Below are 13,385 nucleotides of genomic sequence, written 5' to 3' on the forward strand. Positions count from 1 at the left end.
CATTTCTGGATAATGATAGTCTTCTTTGTTCACTGAGTAGATGGGATGATACAGTAAAATTTGGCATGGTGTACCTGCTCTGTTAGTTGGCGGATAAAACTGTGAAATCTGGTCACTTAAATTCCTATTCCCTATGACCATGCAATTTACACCATAGACAATAATAATTCACTTGAGAATACTGATTTTGCAAAATTTTCTTTTATTTCAAAAATGATTCTCAGTTGGATGTTGCTGCTTTTAGTGCCAAGTGAAGATATGAGATGATCTTTTACAGGCAAATCCAAAATGCAAACTTTGATGGGTTCAACATCTAGGGACCTTAGCACTGAACTCATTAGTTTTAAAATTCGGTTCAGAAATACTCCATATTTGTTGAAATTTTAATGGGTTTTCACGTAAATATATATATCAATGCTATGTTGCTCGGACTCTCCAAAAATGTTGCCGCGCCCGTGTCGGATCCTCCAAAAATGAACTTCTTTTGGAGGATTGGTAAGCACCAGTCAGCCTTTTTGAAGAGTCCAAACAACATAGTATTTCGTATAAAAAAAGTTACTTGGTTCAGTTGAACCAGTTGATTATAGGCTTCATCCGCCTCTGTTGTCGTTGACTGTGTTCTAATGCCCTAGTTTGTGAGATTTGAGATGACAGACTGATGTAAAGTGTAAACTGAGGTGTTCGCAAATCCTCTGCGGTAACCGGCTCAGCACAAAAAGCTGGTCGATTAATTCCTTTGCCACTCGTTGAATCCTTTGTGACCTCTCCCATGTTACAATGTACCATTGACTGAATATTTGTCCATTTTAGGGGACTTTTTCTGTGGATCCTGTTTTAAGTGCAGAATCAAATGTAATTAGCAATTTAACAAAGGCTCGAAGAATGATACTTTTGGCTGGCTAATGTATAGAGATGTTATCTTCCAGGGGCTTTAACCGTAGAATTTGCTCAAAACTGAACGTTGTGTCATTGCATTTCATAGATTTGGTAGAAAGATCTTCATATTATGGCATAGCTTCAAGATACAACTGTATTTTACCAGGTTGTATCTCCAAGAAATATGGTATATAGCAGAGTATATTGTGCTCTCAAATTTAGTCCCTGCCCAGGACTGTTGTTATTGCCTTACTGAGATGGTAAAAGACTATTAGCAAAGTTACATGTTACAAACTGAAAGAATATGAGCAGATGTTGAGGGGTATATTGTTCGGACTCTCCAAAAATGTTGCCGCACCCATGTCAGATCCTCCAAAAATGCACTATTTTGGAGGATTCAACTCGTACATGTAAGCATTTTAGAAGAGTCTGAGCAACATGAAAAGTCTAACTTGTTTACTCCTAGTTTCTCTTTCCAGCTTGTCCTCGAGCTAAAATTATCAGAAAGCTGCCTCTTTTCCCCTATCGAGCTTTGCTGACATTGTAGCCGATTAATGTTAAGGATTATATTTTAGAAACTACTTACGTAAGGAGTCGTCTGGTTATCAGTTAGAGGAGTTATCCATGTAATTAAACTAGCATAACTTTATACATTGTTTGGTTAATAATAATGGGAAAGAATAATCTCCACATAGAATGTAACATAAATTATTGTCAAAAAAAATAGAATTTAACATAAGTTATACAATGTTTGGTAGATTTTTTCTCTTTTCCACATAAAATGTAGCATTGCTAATAAGATGTTTGGTTCATGTTTTTCTTTTTTCGCATGACTAATAGATGTATAAGTTATGAGGAGATCTATATTGCCTTTATTCTATGCAGGGTAAAAGACGGCATAACTAATATATGAATGATTGAACTCTATATAACTAAACACTGCGTCACTAATCCCTCCATTACTAATACCTACATAACTAATCTCTGCATCACTAGTACCTGCATAACTAATCTCTACATTACTAGTACCTGCATAACTATTCTTTGCATTACTAGTACCTGCATAAGTCATTTGGTTGCTGGTTAGAGTTATGCAGATACTAGTAATGCAAAGATTATTTATGAGGGAAGGGATTAGTTCTGCAGGATTTGGTTGTTTATATATTAGTTATTCCATCTTCTATCCTACATAAAATAATACATAGATTCCCGCATAACTTATAATTTATTAGTTATGCAGGTTCCTAAATTCCTAATCAAACACCGAATTAGGTGTGTTGAATTTTATACATAGCAAAAGAATCATGGTATTACTTATGCCGGATTGAATACATATATTAACTGAGCTCCTAACTGGCTACCAAACGACCCGTAATAGTCTTCTTCAAGGTTACTTGTGGACAGATTTTGATTTGATCTGGATCTGTTAATGAGAACTATGACCTACAAGACAAAGAAAGTTCAGAAAGAAATAGAACCAGAAATTGTTTTTATGTGCATCTTTAATTGTACTGGTCGGTTTGTTTGTATTGGATGAGTAGGAAAAGCAAAGGTTCATTCAACTAGGATCACAACACTTCTTTGATTGGAAGTAATTCCATAAAGCTACAGTTATACAATGGTCTTTTCAAAAAGAATATTCAATATTAATAGCTTTATGGAACTAGTTTCAATAAAAAATATATCCTTGTCCTAGATGAATCATTGCTTTTCCTACTCATCCAATAAAATTCTGAATATTCATTTTAGCCTCTCTAGTTGTGTGCATGTGTAAGTGTCTCTGTATAAAAACTAAAGCATATTTTTTTTCTCCTTTATTCTTAATATTCCATCATAAAAACTAAAGCATATATTCTCTGCAAATAGTTAAACATTTAGTATCATATATAGCATATTTAATTAGAAGTTAGATGAATGGACTTGTTGGCTGGGGAAAGAAAAATGAAGAAGCTTTTCTTGTGCATAATTGAAGTTAGTTGTGCTAACCCTGTTGAAGCTGTTAAAAAGCAATATCAAGAAACCAGTTTATGTGGCTAAACTACAAAAAGTACACAATAACTAGGATGCTTTTCCTCGTTTCTCCTTATGTTTTCGGACAAAATTGGAGAGCTATTTAAGTCATATTAGACGACGTTTCTTTCCCTTTTTTAAGGCCGAAAGGTTGAGATGAAGGTATTGACAAAAGGGAAGTGAAGGAAAGAAAAAGTTATGCTTTGCACTTAAATTCTGAGATACTATTATCCAACTTGCCTCTCATTCCAATACTTCCAAACCAAATCAGTTACAGAAAAGAATGTAAAAGGGACTTGCTTTATAATGCTGGAAAAGAAAAGAATGTGATAAAGACAAATTGCTAAAACCAAAATATGGAAGGCAAAAGAAACAAACATATGGTCCTTTAGCTTTTGACTGTCAATAACTGCTTTTAACAGCTTCTTAAGAACAGAAACCCCACAAGCAGCTTGTTTGGATGATTGTTACGTATATTGGATTGGATTGTTACTTTAAATACAATGCTTATTTTGATTATCAATTAAATTTTATTGTATCGTATAGTCAAATCCATTGTTATAACGAATAAAAGTGTTATTTCATGTATTGACTCATTTGGTGTGATTGTGTCGTTATCTTATTTTTCTCCGTCATGTTGCCCTTATTATTAAATAATTCTATTTTACTCTTTACCCTGCCTTTTTTCATAATAACTCTACCTCGTATCCTAATTTTTTCTTTGTAATATTGTAAGCTTATTTTTCAAATTGTTGGTATGTGGCGTTATGAAACAACGAGAAATGATACAATATCCAAATGATATATTCATGAAAACAATACGACAATATACAATACGTAAGTAATGAAACGATATGTAACGACCATCCAAAGAAGTCGTAAATGATCAGGGTTTCAACATGAAGGGGGGAAAGGAAAGTAATAAAACCGGGAGTTCTTTTTTTTGAATAAGTGGTTTCTTCAGCTGTGGCGTTTTGTACTAAACTGCCAATTCAAAAGATTGTATTTTTCCAGGTATAAAAAAAGTCGGTTGGAAAAGAGAGAAAATATGGGCGCCAGTTCAAACTCAATTGATTTAAACTTTGCCTCTTTTATCTTTTAGTTATGACCATTTACCACTGCTCCCTTTCTTTGTTCCCTATAAATTCTGTTGCTGTAGTCAGTTAGACTATTAAAATTTTGTGGTGCAGAATCTTGACCATACAGAAAATTAGGTCAAGTTGTTTGATTCAGTCTTAACAGTTTGGAATTCCAGAAAGGTAAGTTTGCATTGTTTTCATGATAGATACATGCCTGGCTCCTTGTATGCCATTTGCATTGTTCCACCTATAATTGATGGCCTTTTCATATGGCGTGCTAGGAGCCATGCATGTATGTAGGGCTTCAAAGTCAAGCATCTCTAGAGTTGTTTTGATTTTTTTCAAAGGAATGTTCTTTTTCAAACTTGAATAATCTTCTTGATCTTATCTAGTTCGTGATTAAGACTGTTGTTGTGTGATCTTCAGAAGTAACAACTCTTCCCAGCTGTGCTGGACAAAGCGTATATCACAGCCCAACCCATAGCACGTATTGTTTGCTTTGGTCCAACAGACCTCACAGATTTGCCAATCGGGTTACGTCGTTACTGAGTCTAATTAAAGAGTGCGTTTCATGTGAACTTGTGATGTGTCTATATACCACTTCACTATTTTCTCCATTTCCTATGTGAAATTTGTCTAAGGTACTGATATGCACCCTTTCTCAAGAAGCTTACTAGCCCAAAAACATGTTAGTCCTCTCTTTGACCCACCCTCTATCATGAGCGTCATAACATACCATCAACGGACTCAACTAAACCAACATTTTCAACACGGAGTATGTATGTGTCATATGTGTATATATGTATATGCACACACACATACGTGGAAAATATTATACATATCCGGTAATTTTAATTGTGTAATGATTTCAGTAGTAAATAATCTAGATGTTGAATCCATCAAATTTAAATCTTGGGTCCGCTTCTCTTCCCTAGTCGCACGTGCCGGATGTTGAGCAAGTGTTGTTAGTCTATTGTCACTATTCAACTTGTAAGTAGGTTTAGGCCTAGGATTATGATGGTTTTAAGGCTGTACTTCTTGTCTCAAGTTGATATTTAGTTTCTATTATTTTCAATTCAGTCTATTGGCGGGGGCATGGGTGTAGGAGTATTTTTGACTTATCTATAGTATTGAATATAAAATATTCCTTATGTTTGCAAAAGTGAACAATTTGGTCTAAGCTTATAGTGGCTATTGGAAGACTTTTTCTTCCTTCACTCATTTTAGCTGGAAAAGAGTACTAGAACTTGAACTGAATTGTTCTAAAGAGGTATGGGCTGGCATGACTATTTCTTAGCAAAGAAAACTTGGAGAAAACATGAAATCATGGTCAATAGTGGATTTTGTCTTCTTTCCTTGAAAGTCCTGGCTGGGTTAACATCTGGGTACTATGTTAGAATTATTCAACCTATCATGGCGCTACTAGAAGATTTGGACTTAGCGGCTAATAAATTACTAGTTAAACAGTAAAATTCGTCGTTACGCAACGGATTACCGATAAATAATCAAAATTTATGTCAGCCACGAGCGATTTCACAACAGATTAGCGACAAAATTTGTAGCTAATTCGATTTTATTTTTTGAAGTGGGAGGATTTACGTGTTCACATGAACTCAGTATTTTCTGCCCAAAACCCCCCATATATATATATATATATATAGATAGATAGATAGATAGATAGATATATATATAGAAATTCACTCAATATTTATAAATTTTTTACTGTGAATTCAATTGCTATTGTAATATTAACTTAAAGATCATTACAAGAACTGTTAAATTTTAAATCCTGCATTCGCTTATGCAGCATATGATTACGTGTGGAGCCAATGGGGCCAAGTCCAAATACAAGTCCTTTTTTAAGCAGTCATGGTCTCGTGGATGGTTTAATTTTGTTGATACTTGGTCAATTGACCAAATTTCCCTTTTACACTAAGGACAAATCCTTTATTCTAGACTGGTTATCTGATTTTGGTGACTCCTCTTTTGGCATCAAGAAGTCAAGACCCTACCTCCAATAAAAGTCAAATTTTCCAAATGTTTATGATAAAATGTTTCAAAGATTCAACAGGTAAGTGTAATTGTACCTTCATAGTAAGTGTAATGTACCTTCATAAAAAAACTTTTAAAATGTGGTTTACTTGGCGTAGTTAATAGTGTTCCTTGTTTGGCAGAACAAAATTAAGATCTAAATTAAATGAAAACTCGAGTGGGGTGTGAACTTTTGTTTTAACAAAAACGCATTGGTTATATTATAAAAACACTCTCATAGGACCAATTGATTGGTTGATTATTAAAAATTTGGAATTAGGGGTTGTAGCACTTGTATTTCTTTATTTGGATGCCACTACATTTTCCACTTTGAGTCCTCCCTCTTAAAGAAAATATTACATTTTTTCAATTTCCTTTGGTTGAAAGTGGGCTTGGTTGAAAATGATCAATAAGTATTATTGGACAAAGAGACCTTCATTATTGTCTATTTGTCTATGAACTAAAAGGTGCAGGATAATATAATAGGTGATAAAATAAACAAACTTTTTCTGTCCCTAGATTTTTTTAACTTAGTTTTGTCCCAAAAATTTGAGGCTACTTCTAGTTTCTGTGCTATCATGATCATTATGCTTACCCATTAGTTGGGTCACTTACATCTCTAACCCTTCAATTGCAATTATGTCCCCAAATTAGTTAAAGTTGCACTCACACTCTATGTAATTTCTTTTTTAAAATTTCACCGCCGATATTTTGTTACTTGTTTTGGAATCCCAATTAATTCAGATTCGTATTGTTTAAGGCCTACCAAAAGAGAAACTGATGGAGTCATCCTATCTATTTGCCACAACCCTCGCTAGTTTTATGTCCTTAATTACTTTTGTACCAAAAGAATCTAAAGACATGCATAACAAACACAAATAGAAAAAGTATAGTTTGTTTGTCATATTCTTTGAAATTGGGGGCCTCTTGCAATAATGAAAGAGAACAAAATGACCTGTTTTTCAGTTGTGTAGTCCTTTCATTTCCACCTCTTAAATTGTCTCAAATGCAAGCAGAAATCTTGTCCACATTATTGGATTTTTATAAACATCCGGTACAACTAAGTTTTTACAGCGAAAGAACTGACCCAGAGGCAGATGCACATTAGGAAAACGGTGTCACAGGACACTGCTTCATCGTCAAATTTTACTTTTTGTATAACATGCAGATAAAAATTAAAATACAATCAAACCTCTCTATAACAGAGTAGTTTGTTCCGATTTTTTGGTCGCTATTGTGAAATGGTGTTATACAGAACATGTGACATAACATTAAAAATTGGTTCCACAAAAAACATAGCTTTTTTAGTTAAATGTATAGGATGATTGTTATACAGAGGTTTGACTGTATTAGTATAAAAGAAATGTTGTTACATTCATGTTTTGTTACGGTTGTAATAATCTATTTTAGCTCTAAAGATGAATGATTTAGCATTGGTTTGGTTCTAACAAAGCTATCATTGATACATTTAAAACAAGTGTGCTGATTTTCAAGCAAATGAAAGACATAATCATGAAGAGGCTTTGATACTTAAATCATGCATTTAAGGACATGAAATTTCTTCTCCTAGCGGATATAAGCTATGTTGCTTGTGAACGTTATATTAATATGATCTAAAAAATATTCAAATAAGATATGGTTACACTGATTTGGTCTTTCTTCACTTCTTTAAACGGGAGTACTCCTCACGAAAAATTCTGCTACTCCACCGGATGGATTCTGCGTTAGCAGCCACAAGCCCCTAATGTATAAGCGTTCTTACGACTTTTTAATTTCGAGATGTCTTTTTCATGTTAAAATTCATATTATAGCATTAATGTATCATTTGTCAACCATATCAATAATTAACTAGTGGTTAATAGATTAATGTCTCCTTCACAATCAGCAATGTCATTTGTCTCCCCTCGCATCTTTTTTCTTTGTTTTTAATAGTTCACTTGACAAAGAATATTGCCTTACAATACTTTATATGAGTTTTCCTTTTCTTTTATTTTCAATGAATTAATCATGATAAATCAGTATGATTTGGTGTAAAATACCGAGTGAAGATATATTTTTACTACTCTCCCCGTCTCAATTTAAGTGTCTTACTTTCTTTTTCTGTCTGTCCCAAAAAAAGTATGTCTTTCTATATTTGGTAAGTTTTAGTAAATTTTAGACCACAAGATTTAAAGGACACACGCAATTTTTAATTTAAGACCACAAAATTTAAAAGTCTCTCTTTGTTTTTTAAACTCCATGCAGTCAAACTAAGACACTTAAAATGGAGCAGAGGGAGTATAAGATGACTGAGTCTGGACTAATAGATGCCATTCTAATAATGCCTTATGATTTTGTCATTTTATATACTACTCCTATTTGATATTAGCTGTTGATCCCTTCTAATGATATGAAATCCAGAATGAACAATAGTTACTAGAAAATGCTCCTGAATACCTACTCAATCATGGAGAAACTGAAAAGAAAAAGGTTTCAAAAATAAAACAATATCATTAAAGGTAGCTTTTACATCAAATGGAATCAAATATTCCAAAAAAAATAAAAAGAGAAAACAATAAAAGACCTAGATTTTACATCAAATGGAACCAAATATTCCAAAAAAAAAAAAAAAAGTAAAGGAAATAACAATGAACACCAATCTGCTCACTTTGATATACAATTGCTCCAACAACCAAAAAAAGAGAGCAAACTTACTGCAATTGTGTCTCTGTGTGTTCACAATATACTCTTTGTACAAGTAAATTCTAATTTATTTATTTTTTTGTTAACCGTGGTGCTCAGACCAGCTTGTGTGTACCTTAACTAATTTCTAGCTATTACTTTTTCTCCTGTTAACTATTTGAAAGGGGCTTCCTGGGCTCATGCTTGTGGAAGCTTTAGAAAAAAAGCTTTGAGTAGAGTGTTTTCCTCCTATCTTAACATCCATTAGATCAGCAACAATCCCAGGCTGAGTAATCTTCCTTTCCTCTACCACGGTCGTGCCATCACGACTCAACATCTTGATGACCATCGACATTTTGGGGCGGACGCTGGCGTTCTCTTGCACGCAGAGGAGGCCAACTTTCAAGAATCGGACAGCTTCGTCGTTCGAAATTTCTCTATCCAAAACAGGGTCCACTAGCTCCAACAGTTGGTCAGCATTGTACATTTCCCATGCCTGAAGGGCACAATAAAACACCAAGAACAAGTTGACCCTCTTATGTCATATCAAGCCAACAAACTAATACTAGCATTAACTTTAAAGAGTCAAATCATGGTTCCCACTTGTTTAGTTTTAGATATTAACAAGTCAATCACCGATAATAATAATAATAATAATAGTACATAGTTTCATCAAATAAAGACAAATTTTAGATAAGCAATAATATGTTGCTCGGACTCTCCAAAAATGTTGTTGTACCCGTGTTACTTTCTCCAAAAATGCACTACTTTTGGAGGACTTAACACACACCCATTGATACTTTTGAAGAGTCCGAGCAACTGCATTTATGTCTGCTTGGTTTGAAACTAAAAGCAGGATTCACATTAGTCAAAAGTTATGTTGCTTGGACCCTCAAAAAATGTTATCGTATACATGTCGGATCCTTAAAAAATGCGTAGCTTTTGGAGGATCTGACACACACTCGATGATTATTTTGGAGAGTCAGAGCAACATAAGTCAAAAGCAATTACCTTGTTAACTAGGAAATGCTCTCCTCGAGTAATGTCAAATGCAACTACTGGCGAACCGCTGACTATTTCTAGTAACACGACTCCAAAGCTATAAACGTCTGATTTGCGCGTTAAATGTCCACTGACGGCGTATTCTGGAGAAAGATAGCCTCTTTAGGCATAAGATGAGTTCAAGAAAATTCACAACATGATCAGCAACAATGACTAGGTGTTCACAAACATGAATCTTCAAAATTTCCAGAAAGAACATCTACTAATGTAATAACTTACAATGTTCCAGCTACTCGGGTACTAATGTGGGACATGTTCTCCGAAAACAACCTAGCCAAACCGAAATCTGAAATTTTTGGTTTAAAATTCTCATCAAGGAGTATGTTGCTGGCTTTAATATCTCTATGCACCACGTGTGGACTCACTTCTTCATGGAGATATGAAAGTCCCTTTGCTATTCCTAAAGAAATTTCTTTCCTGAGTGTCCATGTAAATTTGCTTCTGTTTTGCTCCCCACCTACTAGTCAAAACAATCAACCAGAAACAACCTCAAACTAACATAGAACTCTCCGAAGTCTATGTGTTCCATCAACACAACATCCTCTTAAGTTGACAAGGTTTTCATGTTTGATATCAGACAATGCTGCTATTTCTGATACAAATTCTCTTTCACCTCTCATTGATTCCAATTCAACTGATAGCACTTTTACAGCCACAAAAATTCCATCTTTAAGCATACCCTTTTCAAGAAAAGCCCAAATAAACATAAAAAATATAATTAATTCACAGTTAAAAAAATAAAAAATAAAAAAACCAACACCCCACATCCCTTTTTTCTATTTTCTTGAAAGTCAACTGGAATTTTACCTTGTAAACAGAACCAAAACCTCCTTCTCCAATTTTATTTAGAGCTCTAAATCCATGAGTTGCAGCTTTCAAGTCATGGTAATTGTACACTGTAAAATTCTGAGAAATTTGTCCACCTGTTTAGAGAATTAATATTCTTAAGAAATACCCTTCTAGTAATAGATTAAAAAAAAAAAAAGATAATATTTTTAAGTTAGAGCAAAAGGGTTAATTAAGAAATTTACCATATGGGATTTGGTTGTCTTCCAAAGTATTTGTTGATGAGCTAAAACACTTAAGAAATGGAAAAGAAAATTTCATCATTCTTGAAAATGAAATTATTAATCTTGAAATTGGCTTATAAGGAGTAATTTTTTTTTACAATATTTAGTGGGAAAGAATGAGAAACGCAAGAAGAATTTAGGAGTGGAGGAAAGGCAAAACGGAGATTTCATTGAAGGATTTAAAATTGTTTATATACTTGAAGCTAATGCCCATATATTTTGACTCTTGACAAGACTTTTGAATACTACAGTAGTATATGATTCTTTTCTTAAAAAACATGGTTTTTTTCGTGGCCTACTCCAACTAACATTTTTGTTTTTTATATATTTATTACAAATGTTATAAGAATATTTCAACTAATTCAGCAAATGATAGGGTTTGGATTGTATAGAATATTCTATAAAAGAACATTTCTACTCGCTTTTACTCGTCTATGTGTTAAAAATAAATATTCAAAAATTTGTGCTTTGAAAAATCAAAACATAATTTATCACTTCTATAATTTACCCTTGTTATTAGTTATAACCATTTTCCAATATATTTCCTAAAACATTAAACTTATTATATTCAAAGGGTGATATGGTAAACTACTATTTTATTAGTAATTACTCATATGTCTCAATTTATGTGATACACTTTCAATTTTAGTATATTCCAAAAAAGTTACATTTCTATTGTTAGAAATAATTTAACTTAAAACTCCTTCTTTTACTTTTAATGAAATGCTTTACAACCACAGGGTCGGTCCAAAGCCAAAGCCACTAAGGCAATGACTTTGAGCCCCCAAATTTTCAGAGCCCCATTTTTATTAAGTTTTATGCTAATTTGCTTAAAAAATTATTGTAACTTATGGTGCTTTTATGTAGTTATGTAAATTGTTTAAAATTTTTTAAAGATTATATATCTGAATTCACGATAAAAATAAAGAAGTTGAACTCTTGAAATTCCAATTGGGTCACATAAATTGAGACAAAAGGAGTGCATAGCATTTATAAAAGAAAAAAAGAGAAGAAACTTTTAGTCGCGTGATTGATTAGCTATATTGTCAGTTGATTTTTTTTTTCGAATAAATTGATTTGAAAAATTGTTAACAACTTTGCATTGTTATTGACGATTATAAAACAGTAATTAATGACATCGCATATAAAAAAAATAGAAAAGTAGACTTTAAATAAAAATATATATGACGATCTTTCCCTTAAAAAAACAAAATTAGGGTCTCTCTCTAAAGTTTGGTTTTAGACCCCAGTCTTATTGAGATGGCCCTGTACAACCATACAAATATTTATGACTTATTTTAAACAAGTTTTAAAAGTCTTTTTTAAAAGAAAAAAATTTCATGTTTTGTCAAATTATATCACATATATTGAGACGAAGAATGTACTTCTTAAGGGTGTGTCAAATCAAATATGAACCGATAAAATAGACGGAGGGAGTACAATGTTAGAGCTGATAATAACTAGAGTAGTAAATTTTGGGCATTTTTATTGTATTTTTCATCCCTAACATTCACTGAAATGGTACTTTTCTTTCTATATAGTAGTACTAGTGCTAGGTTCTTTCGAACTCTCTCCACCATATTCTTAGCCAATTAAAAAAATTAGACTTTTAATAATCTTTCTCAGTATGTTTAACATTCATTCGAGCTAAAATAATATTTTCCTTCTACTAACGATAAACATCAGTTGCTGCAAAGATGGACTAACATCGTTGTTTTATTAATGAAGTTCGATAAACATTTAGTAAAAGTATGGTACTAATCCAATTTAATGGCAAAATATATAATATTATTTACTGTTCGATTTGGACTATGTTTATATGATTTGTTGCAAAATGATTAATACATAAGGTATTTATATATCTTATGTTTAACTTTTTTCTTTTTTTCAACTTATATAACATGATTTTTTTATTAGCACAACCAATAAAAACATTACATCTTATTCGTTTTGACAGGAGATAAGACGTCACCTCAACTATCGTTTGTAAACATGTGGCCAAACAGACAAAAAACGAAATTGTTTATTACTGTGTGAATAAGACTTTTCAAGTATTCATGCTTATCAGAACGTAGTTAATTAATTATAACGATAAAGAAGTTTTTATTAATGAAAGAATCAAGGAGACAATTAAAAATCTACATTAACATTGGACAACTGAAACCTCGGACCCATATGGCCACACATTATGTTTAGACTCATTCATTTTTAATCTTTACGGTCTCTATTTCAATTTTTGTGACCGCATTTAACTCTTAAAATTTTATCAAATTAATCCGTATTAGAAGAAGTATCAAATAAATTGGAAATTTGAGACTTGAGAGCACTTCTTATCCCCTTTAAGATCTACAATTTACAAGAAATTACCTCAAAATATTAATTGAGTAATCAGAAATCTTTTATGTATGAAATTAGAATGATGAGAATTCGGAAGAAAATACACGTTTTTGTACTTTGTAGTATGACTCTTGTCAGAAATCTTTAATTTTGAACGGATTTTACTGGAAGTTTTGTTGAAATATGCACATTTTTATTAATGACAGAGTGCTAAAATGTTAATTATACTAAAAGTTTTGGCTAGTAACATGTGGTCCAT

The 13,385-nt window shown here is 32.6% G+C and overlaps 1 pseudogene; it reads right to left on the bottom strand.

Annotated features, from left to right (window-relative positions):
• Positions 1 to 8,452: 8,452 nt before the first annotated feature.
• LOC132633686 (putative serine/threonine-protein kinase) lies at positions 8,453 to 11,013 on the bottom strand (annotated as a pseudogene).
• Positions 11,014 to 13,385: the final 2,372 nt, after the last annotated feature.

The sequence above is a fragment of the Lycium barbarum genome, chromosome 3 (genome assembly GCF_019175385.1).
Source record: "Lycium barbarum isolate Lr01 chromosome 3, ASM1917538v2, whole genome shotgun sequence".
Classification (NCBI taxonomy): Eukaryota; Viridiplantae; Streptophyta; class Magnoliopsida; order Solanales; family Solanaceae; genus Lycium; species Lycium barbarum.